General features: G+C 50.1%; 1 pseudogene across 1 annotated transcript; it reads left to right on the forward strand.

Annotated features, from left to right (window-relative positions):
- The first annotated feature begins 3,834 nt into the window (after positions 1-3,834).
- Positions 3,835-6,801, forward strand: LOC308512177 (melanoma antigen preferentially expressed in tumors-like; annotated as a pseudogene). The gene is made up of 3 exons: positions 3,835-4,127; positions 4,514-5,119; positions 6,246-6,801. The product of its transcript is annotated as a melanoma antigen preferentially expressed in tumors-like (transcript).
- Positions 6,802-10,227: the final 3,426 nt, after the last annotated feature.

Here is a 10,227-nt window from a genome sequence, read left to right on the forward strand (position 1 = left end):
GTCAGGTAGTGCCAGCAGAGACTTGTGAGTTTGAAAAAGGCACAGAGGACAAAATAGGTCAGTGTAGGAAGAGGTCTGACTGCAGAGGGAAAGAAGCCAGCTGGAAGGGTATCTGCTCAAAGGCTGGGTGAAGAGATTGGACGATGGGAAGGCCCATGCATGAGGACTGGTCCCCAGGGCCTCTGAAGGCCCACAGAGGCAAGGCTTGCTGTGGAACCCAGGAAGGGCATCGTCCTGCCTCTTTGGTGCCTCTTTGGATCCAGAAAGGCAGCTGGGATGTTGATTTTCCTTCTGTACACTGTAGCTTGTCACGTTCTCCAAAACAGCTCAGAAGAATTGGGGAGAACTCCTGATTTCTGTTGTCAGTGGGTGTCCCCAGCATCAGGTTCCTGATGGGCTGACTGACATTCCAGGGATGCATAAAGAGGGTCCCAGACTTGGAGCACATTCTAAGGACCCCCTTTCTTAAAAAGAGGTCACAAGGGCAGATGACCTGGGATCACAGTAGCAATTTTTTGACTGGAGAAGGCGGTTGCACAGGATGGCCCTTCTCATGGGCTGAGAGGCTACTGTGTCCTGTACATAAGTGAGTGCCATGATGAGAGCAGGTGGCAGGTGACCAGGATGTGGTGAAAACATCCCCCAAATTCATGTGTGGGTGCTGGGAGTCGGCGGAGCCTGTCCAATACTGGGCATGAAGTTCTCCTGCCCCCAGTGCCACAGCACATGCCCTGGGAAAGCAGGCTCCGTATGGGGGGGGGTGGTGGATAGAGGAGTATTTCTTGCTCATGAAGAAGGCATGTTCGCTCACACTTTGTTTCTAGGTCATTCTAAGTGGTCCCTCCTGCCTCCTTGTATCTCCTGGACACTGGAATCTCATAGAAGCTGCCTGAGCTTGGGCTCCTCCAATTTTCCAGTTTCTGCCTGGTGCATGTAATGTTTGTGTTAAAGAGAAAATCTCACCCCAGGTGGCACCACTCCGGCTTTAAGCCCATGATACCAAGTCTAGACTCAACTGCTGACCTCATTACAGTTTGAACCACTTCCAGAAACCTCATCAGCCAGTCTGGAATTTTCAGGTCAACACCACTGTGGTAATCTGTCACGTGGCCCCTCTGCCTGGAATATGAAAGTTGTTTGGGCATCACAATGCAGGGGGTACAGAAGAGCCTACAGAAAAGTTGCTCCTCTCTGCCTCTGTCTCTCTCTCTCTTGCCTCCCCCCCGCCCCCCCCGCCCTCTGGCTCTCTCTCTGTCTGTGTCTCCCTGGATTTCAAAAGATCCAATGTGTGACTCAGTACAGCATGGGGATATCCCAAACTATGGCAGATTCTTACATGCCAAGTACAGCTTCAAATCTTCTGAAGGGGAAGGTGTATCAGTGCACTGTGCTTAATCCTGAGAGAGGACATTTTCCCTCACAATCTGAGTGAGAGTTGTAGGCCTGGGCCCAGAAGGAGCTTTCTGAAGCCAAATTTGCATGGATTGTTCCCTGGGGTTGAGAAAACATTAGTTATTTATACAGACTTTGGCAGTCATGTTTAGGGCCCCGGGCCCTGGAATTTGGCTGGGAATAACCTGTTGCCTGTGAAAGGTTGGGATGTAGAATAGGATTCCTGAGCTAAAATGAATGCCCTTTATAGTAGCTCCTTGGTAAGGATACACAGGTATTTTGCCCCACATTTATTTTTTACTGTGCCTCCAAGATTCCAAAGAGCCACGACTCTCAGCCCTCAGTGGCTTTCAGAATTGTATAAGTCACATCCCAGGTTCAGCTGCCACACCCCTCCTCTGGCCTCACCACAACCCACATTTTCACATTTAATTTTCTCAAGCCAGGTTGCTGAGCTGATCTGGTTCTTCTGAGAGGAAACGCCCTTTACCTCCACAGAGGAAGGGTGACAGAATCTCCTGCCTATACGCCCCGTCAGCTTGGGTTTAAGGGATCCACCCAGTTTCCTACTTCACCACTAGCCTTTTAAGTTCTCAAGTTGATGCAGTCAGTGTCTTTGAGTTTCCCCAATGTTCACCTTGTCCTGGGTAATTCCCTTTGTCTCATTCCAAACGTGCAGCCCCTCCCTTCTCCTGATCAATCCCTAGATGTGATTTTGGCCTGACCTCCTCTCGGGAAGGCTTGCTCCTCAAAATCTGGAAGACCAGCTGTCCCTCTGTTCCCCTTTGAATGGGTACGGGATTTGCAATTGTAGGTAACATCAAGTCTCAGGGGCTGTTTGGTACTCAATACAGTTGCATTAAAATCCTTTCGCTCTTCAGATGATACACTGTCTCCCTAAAGGTGTGTTAACGGGAACATTAGGGAATTTTGATGTGGCACCAACACCCACATCAAGTCTACTTCCAGGCTGGTTTCCTTTTCTTTTCCTTTCATGAATGGACCTAGGGTTCAGTTGGAGGTGTGGAGAGTGCAAAACCCCATCAGGATTAAATGCCTGGAGATCCAGGGCTAAGGTTTTGCTCTCAGGTGGAAGTAGCCATTTCAGCTAGGACCTCAGAAGGAAGGTGTGGTCAGACGGGGCATAATGGCTTCTGAGGAGGCAGAGGAGGAAACAGAATCTAGAGCGTGAGAGTCAATGTCCAGCTCTGAGCACAGGGCTCCCTGCACCATGCTGCTCTGGTGAGTCAGGAGCCTAAGGCGGTCCCCAATGACCTGTAGGCCAAGAACCCAGAGATTTGTCCTTTCTTCCATACAAATGAGCAGACTTTGCCTTTGCCTCTGGATGCAGGTTTGCCTTATTCTAAAATGTTTTGATTTCTGTTTTGGTATTTGCCATTCATAGAGGTTCATAGGGTAAGTTTTTGCTGTGTCTGAAAGTCAAGTATTGCTAAGGAACCTATTGTAGGCCAAAGTGGCAAAATCCTTTTTGTAGTTTTTAGCGGCTGGGCTGTCTGTGTGAAAACAGGTCTTAATGAAAGTCTTTCATAACAGCCAATTGATGTTTAGAAAGAGAGGAAGGGAGTGGGCGGAGAGAGAGAGAGAAACATTGATGTGAGAAACATCCATCAGCTGGCTCCTGCCCACCCCCTACGGGGGTTAGGAATGGAGCCCTCAAGAGACCTTTGGCGGGCACGGGAGGAGGCTCAAGGCACTGAGCAACACTGACCAGGGCTTGCAGCCTCTCATTGAGAGGAGCCTTAGTGGTGACATGTGAGCCATCTGTTGTCATGGATAAAGTGGTCATTCTAATATTCAGAGAAGGGACACACAGTAAAATGTACATGTTGGAATTAATCGTTATTTTTCTCACCTCCAGCTCCCCCTTGCTTCAGGAAACGTTTGTGCTGCTTTTATATTCCTCATTTAAAATGCGTCAAAAGCCTCAATGGTACCCATTGTGTGGGTGTTCCTTAATCTTCCACATCTGTTTTATTTCCTGGAAATTAGCAAGAGGCAGTCCTGGGCCACGGGCTGCTCCCTACTCCAGGCGTTTTCAGTCCTTCAGTGATCCTCAGAAACTTTTTTTCTGTAAAGGGTGGAATCCTCTCTATGGTGTCCCAGTACTCACTGCACAGCAGAATTCCAGCTAGCCAGTGGGTAGATGCGGGAGGTGTCCAGTTGTCATCTCACCCCTCCTTGGTGCCTGGTTCTTGTCCTGCCAGTGGCAGAGGAGAGGCAGGGCTGAGTGGCTTTGAGATTCTAAGCAGAAAACGGGGTTGGGGTAATTTGGGGGGCGCTCCAGTTGTTGCTGGAGGAGTGCCTTTGGCCCTCAGCTGGTCCCTCTGAAGGGAGAAGGGCCGGGTTTGCTCATGCTCAGCCTGACAAGATGCCTTGCTCCTGACTGTCTCCCATGATCTCTTTCATAGCAGCTTCATGGGGATGAGCCTCCCAGCTCCACGCAGACTCCTGGAACTGGCATGTCAGAGCCTGCTGCGGGATGAAGCCTCAGCCATCGCTGCTCTGGAGTGGCTTCCTATGGAGCTCTTCCCACCTCTGTTCATGGCAGCCTTCGCTGGGAAGCACAGCAGAGTCCTGAAGGCCATGGTGCAGGCTTGGCCCTTCCCCTGCCTCCCTCTGGGGGCCCTGATGAACCATCGGCAGCCTTACCAGGATATCTTGCAGGCTGTGCTCGAGGGACTCGATGTCCTGCTTGCCCAGGACACTCGACACAGGTATGGGGGATTCAGTTGCCTGGTAGCACCCTGGGGATCTGAGCAGTTACAGCTGGGATCCGGGAGTGTGCAGGGCCAAAGGGAGAACTGAGGCAGGCCTTGGAGCCACTGCTGGGGTCATTGTGGGAACAGGCTTCGGATATATACGGCTGGTGAAAATGCCGAGGGTGACCGAAGGGACATGAGCCCACTCCTTCCTGGTGGCACCTAAATGTACCAGGAATGGGGACCATGAAGGATCCCAGTAGCACCAGGAGCAGGTGATTCTGGGACATTGAGTCAAAAGTCCAGTCAGGTGTCTGGCCCAGCTGCCCAGATTCCTAGACTCATGGTCTTATTCCTTGTTATCATAATGCACCCCAGCATAACTCCTATTTTCTCCACAGGAGATGGAAACTGCAGGTGCTTAATTTACAGAAGAGAGTTCATCAGGAGTTCTGGATTGTGTGGGCCGGAACCAGAGCCCATCTGTGCTCACTGCTGGAGCCTGAGGCCCCGCAGCCCATGAGGAAGAGGAGGAAAGTGCGCAGCTTAACAGCCAGGCCAAGTCCACCCTTGGCCCCCGTGGAGCTGTTAGTAGACCTTTGCCTCAAGAAAGGTGTCCTTGATGAGTCCCTCAGCTACCTGATTAAGAAAATCAGCGAGAGGAGAGGTTTGCTGCACCTTTGCTGTAAGAAGCTGAAGGTTTTTGCGATGTCGAAGCAAAACACTAACATCCTGGATATGGTGCAGCTGGACTCTGTCCAGGATTTGGAGGTAAACTGTACCTGGAAGCTGTCCACCCTGAGGAAGTTCGCTCCTTACCTGGGCTAGATGGGCAATCTGCGCCGGTTCCGTCTCTCCCATGTCTTCACGTCTTCTCACACCACCTTGGAGGAGGAGGAGCAGTGTGTTAGCCTGGTCACCTCTCAGTTCTTCAGACTGCCCCACCTCCAGGAGCTCAATTTGGATGATGTCTCCATCCTCAGAGGCCGCCTGGACGAGATCCTCAGGTGAGGGGTGGCGAGCTTTCCCTGACGACCAGATCGAGTCCCTTTCCATTTCAGTGCACAGTGATGGGCTCTCCTGTGTGCAGTCCCTCAGCAGTGCTAGAGTGCCTGAGCCACTAGACGGGCCACACAGTCAGTGTCTTGTTCACCGCTCTGTCACCTTGCATGTTGTCACATAACCCCCCAGACAAAGGTAGGACATATGCACTAGGACAGAGGCTACTAAAGGGACTCCTTGCTAGGATTTGGCGTAATGGAGGCTTCAGGCCAGGGGATGGTAGCTTTGGGCATCCTTGTAAGTGGTGTGGAAGGGAAGATGATGCAATAGAACCAAGTGACGATTGCAATGACAAGGGGAAAGCCAATCAGAGGTGAGGTTTCAGGGGTTAAGTTCCGCACTTAGAGATTTGGCCATGGCAGCCTTTCACTCCAAACCTGCATCATTCACCTGTCTGCCAAGGGTTGCCATAGGCTCTTGCAAACAGAATGCGTGGTAAATGCAGGGTTCCTGAGGGAGTCATTACGAAATTGGATAGGTGGTTTGTAAACAGTGCAGTGATCTAAGTTCCTGGAGGGTGTCAGCTCTCGTTTGATGTTGCCTGACTGTGCCCAGGTTAGCCCTTTCTGCACAACTGCCAGAGGCCTCATTGGGCTAAGAGATGATGGTGACAGGGGTCTAGGCTGTGGCTGGAAGGAAGCCCGAGTTGCAGGCATTTCAGGACATGTCTCCAATACTAAAATGCACTGGTTGCCTCCTGCTTCAGACCCTGGGTCAGGCTCCTTTCTGAGCTCCTCCCATCTTTACCTCCCACCTTTATGTTCAGAACACCTGTGTGTTTGGGCTGGGCTGTATGATGTGCTCCACTTGACGGATGAGTAAATGGAGTGTGTGAGGTTTCATCCAGTTGAATCCATCACGGAGCAGATAACAGATGGGGAAAGATTCCACTCAAATTTGCTCTGACTTGAATGTCACTTTTCACTGTGCAACATCCTGGGTTTGATCATCATCCGGAACACTCTAGGCTTTGGTGACATGGGCCTCTTTACCCTGAAGGCCTGCATCATCCTCACCTGCCTCTGCCCACCAGGTCCATCCCCCACATGTAACTGTTCTATGTCTCCCCAGGTGCCTGAGGACCCCCTTGGCGACCCTGTCCATCACTAACTGCCTGCTTTTCGAAAGAGACTTGAGACATCTATCCCAGCAACTGAACGTCAGCCAGCTGAAAGGCCTGAGTTTCAGTGGGCTCAACCTGACCAATATCAGTTCTGGGTCACTCCGATTTCTTTTAGAGAGAGCCTCCCCCACTCTCCAGGACCTGGACTTGGATAAGTGTGGGATCATGGATGCCCAGTTCCTGGACATCCTGCCAGCCCTGAGCCACTGCTCCCAGCTCACAACCCTAAGTTTCTGTGAAAACCCCATCTCCATGATCGTCCTGGAGGACCTGCTTCGCCACATTGTTGGGCTGAGCAAGCTGAATTGCGTGATTTATGCGGCCCCCCTGGAGAGTTACGAGGAAAGGAGCGGCACCATCAACCTGGGCCGACTTGCCCAGATGCATGCCGTGCTGAAGCATATGCTGCAGGAGTTGGGGCGGCCCAGCATGGTCTGGCTCTGCGCTTACCCCTGTCCTCACTGTGGCTGTAGTACTTTCCTTGACCCAACTCCCATTCTGTGATCCTGTTGCTTGAGTGTCCAGCTGGGTGTACATCTCATAGGCTTTACTCTGGGCCCTTGGGCACTGAAACCCGGACATAAGTATACCGTACAGGAACACAGCAGCCAGTTTCAGACAAATACTCAGGGTGGGGGGAAATGCTGACAGGGGACTCAATGGTTTCTTTGGGGAGATTTGTCCTAAGGAGTTAGAAATATCCACCTGAATCTCTCAGGGGGAGAGACTGAGGTTTGGGTGGTAGATGCGGGGATTACCTTTGCTTGAATGGTTGTGAATAAATGTCAGTAATAAAGAGAACTGGATGTTAACCATCTGGTGTCCTCCATGACATGTTAACCCAACTCTCCCACCTGCAGTTACTGGCCAAGTAAGAAGGCATGAGCATCGTGATGCGCAGACACTAGGCTGGTTGAGGTTGGTCCCAGGAGATCACATCACCATTTATACTTTCTGGTTTGGTGGTTCTTTCTGGTGCACCGGTACCTACTCACTCACCTCTGTGACTGTTCAGTGGGTCAGCGCACACAAGGTGCGTCCACAGGGATTGGAAAAAGTGGCTTCCAGTGAGCACCACTGTGGTACAACTACTCTGGGGCCATCACAGGTAACTAGTCCAGTCCCTGGACTAAAACTCCTCCCCACTGGGAGCCTCCATCGCTGGCCTGTGGCCGCTCCATGGTAGGGCTTCCCTGTGCACCAGTCAGGCCCCTAGTACTGAAAGGGATATCAGCCTGCCAGGGACCCAGACCACTGGCCTCACAAGTCCAGGCCTGTCATTCCCCTGGATACATCCCCTTCTTGAATTCAAGTTCCTGTGGCCTGTAAACACATTTACATTCTTTTCAGCAAAATACTAAGCTGGCATAAACCTCTGCTTTGTTCTGTGTCCTGTCCTAAGAATACGACATCCTTTTGTAGAGGATGGTCTAATGTTCGAAGACTTTCCCCTCATGATCCTCCTTCCCATCAATCAAGGAGGTGGTAAAGCATCTCTGAGCCAGTGACAGACCCCGGTTCTAAAGAGTGGACAACCTCAAGCCAGTTCCCGGAGAGCACTTAAGTGGACACAGGTGAAGGTCACACCGGGGAGATGGGGGTATGGAGGGCCACCCTGAGGGGCAATACAACCAAGTGAAAGGGAGATGTCCTAGTGTGCTGTTGGATCCCACAGTCAATGGACAGTTAGCTGCTCAGCATGGAACAGGCTCCCTGCCCACCTGCCACCTCATTCTGGCCCTAGGCTGTCTCAGTTTGCTCACTGAGTGGCCTGCCAGAGGACCACCTAGGGAGAAGGCCACACATCCAGGCCCGGGGCACGGCTCCATTTGCCTGTATGTCTCCCTAAATGTGAGGAAGTCAGTCCTGGTTTTTCTCCTTCTACTGCCTCTCATTCAGTGCCAGCCACTCATGTGCTTGCTGCTCTCTGCTGGGTGTCAGCAGCTTCCTAGCTTGTCACATACAGCACCTGGCCCTTCGTTCTCTTTTTATTGCCATTCCTTTCTTTTTCTTCTACCTTCCACTCTTCTAGCTTGGGCCCATCAGCATATAAGCACATTTTTCTGTTTGTTAGTACAATTCTTATTGTTTTCAGAGAGGAAGGGAGAGGGAGAGATGGATAAAACATCAATAATGAGACAAAATCATTGGTTGGCTTTCTCCTGCACATCCACCTGGAGATCCAGGCGTAAACTCCAGCCCCTGCTCCAACTGAGAATTGAACTAAGTCCTCTTGGTTCATAGGCCTACTGAGCCACACTGGCCAGGCACAATCTGCTTCTTTTAGTAGGAAGAGAAAATGCCAAAGTCTCTGTAACCGTCGGTGAGCTCCCCACCCCCCATAAAAGGGGATAAGAGAACATGGGTCAGAAAATGTATATCTCTTACAGCAAACGCTCTCTTTCTCTTCCTCTCTATTATTCTCTCTCCCTCTCCCTCTCCCTGTCCCTCTGTCTGACATGCATCTTTTCTTCCCATCCCCACCTTGACAGGGAGTAGTGTCCATGATGGGAATCAGAACCTCTGGCATTTGAGAAAAATCATAAAAATTGGCAGGTTCTGAGGGAGGAAGGGCAATGGCAAAACATCCTGTGGTCAGGGTGTTAATTCCTCCACACATACAGATCATGCCCATTGCCTTGTGGGGAGATTCACCTGTGGGGCCAACTTATGTAAAGCTCTTGTCAGCATGTCCTCCTCTGGAATTGCCCACTGTTATTAGCATTGATGGTATTTATTAACCACCAGATGCAAGATAAGGAAGAAAATAAAAGTCAGTGCACCCTGGCCAGTGTGTCTGGGCATTTTCCTGTGCACCAGAAAGTTCACCGATTTGATTTCTGGCCAGGGCACATGTCCAGGTTGCAGGTTAAGTCCCCAGGCATCCAACATTGTTTCCCTCTCACATGAATGCATGCTTCTGTGCCTGTCTCTCTCCATTCACCTCTCTCTAAAGAATCAATTTTAAAAACCCACCATATTAAGACACAACAAAAGAAAACTCATTGCTGCATGTTGCCTCTAAAACCAAGTGTCCTGCACTTGACGCTTTATTTGTTCTCGAGACCACAACTGAGAAATCCAGAAAAATTCTATATTGGAATCTGGACTTTTCCATCAAAATATTCAGAAAAGCATAGTATCAATGCAATGATGCTTAGAAACCTTAGATAAAGACTGCATCTATGAAGATGGGCAGAGAAGAGACCTGGATAGGAGGTGACTGCTGGTGCACTGAGATCATGTACATGAAGGCCCTATGGGCAGAGTCTCTAGGGCATTAGAAAACAAGCACGGAGAGTAAGGCACACATAGTAGGTTCCTTACTACTAGAATGTACCCGAGAGTCCACCAATCTGCACAGCAGTCAGGTAGGCTGGATACAGGGCAGCTTGAGCACACGAATGTCAAAGGGAAGACTCTGAATAAAGAAGAGCCAAAACCTGGCCTGCTTGGCTCAGTGGATGAGTTTTGACACGTGAACCAGGAGGTCAGTATTCAATTCCCAGACTGGGACATGTCCCCGTTTTGGGCTCTTAGCCCAGTAGGTGTCTTATAGGAAGCAGCCAATCAAGGATTCTCTCTCACCATTGATGGTTCTAACTCTTTCTCCCTTTCCCTTCCTCTGTGAAATCAATGACAATAAATATGTCTAAAAGTATGTACATAGCTTAAGGTTTTGATACCCAGAATATCTGTTTAGAAATACAAGAAGTAGCCTTTTGTCATGGTCAGGATTTTTATGCTGTTCCTTCTTCCCCTTTAATCTTCCTTTCTAGTCCACTTCCCCATGGGATTGTATATAAAGTGATCTATTTCATGATGTGAAGTTTTGTATTGTTTGTCTAGTATTTCTCTACACCATAGTACGTTATCAGTACAAACCTACAGTGGTAAAATTAAGCTGAGTAAATTTGGCATCCAAATGGC

This window comes from Myotis nattereri, assembly GCF_964212035.1.
Source record: "Myotis nattereri genome assembly, chromosome: Y".
Classification (NCBI taxonomy): domain Eukaryota; kingdom Metazoa; phylum Chordata; class Mammalia; order Chiroptera; family Vespertilionidae; genus Myotis; species Myotis nattereri.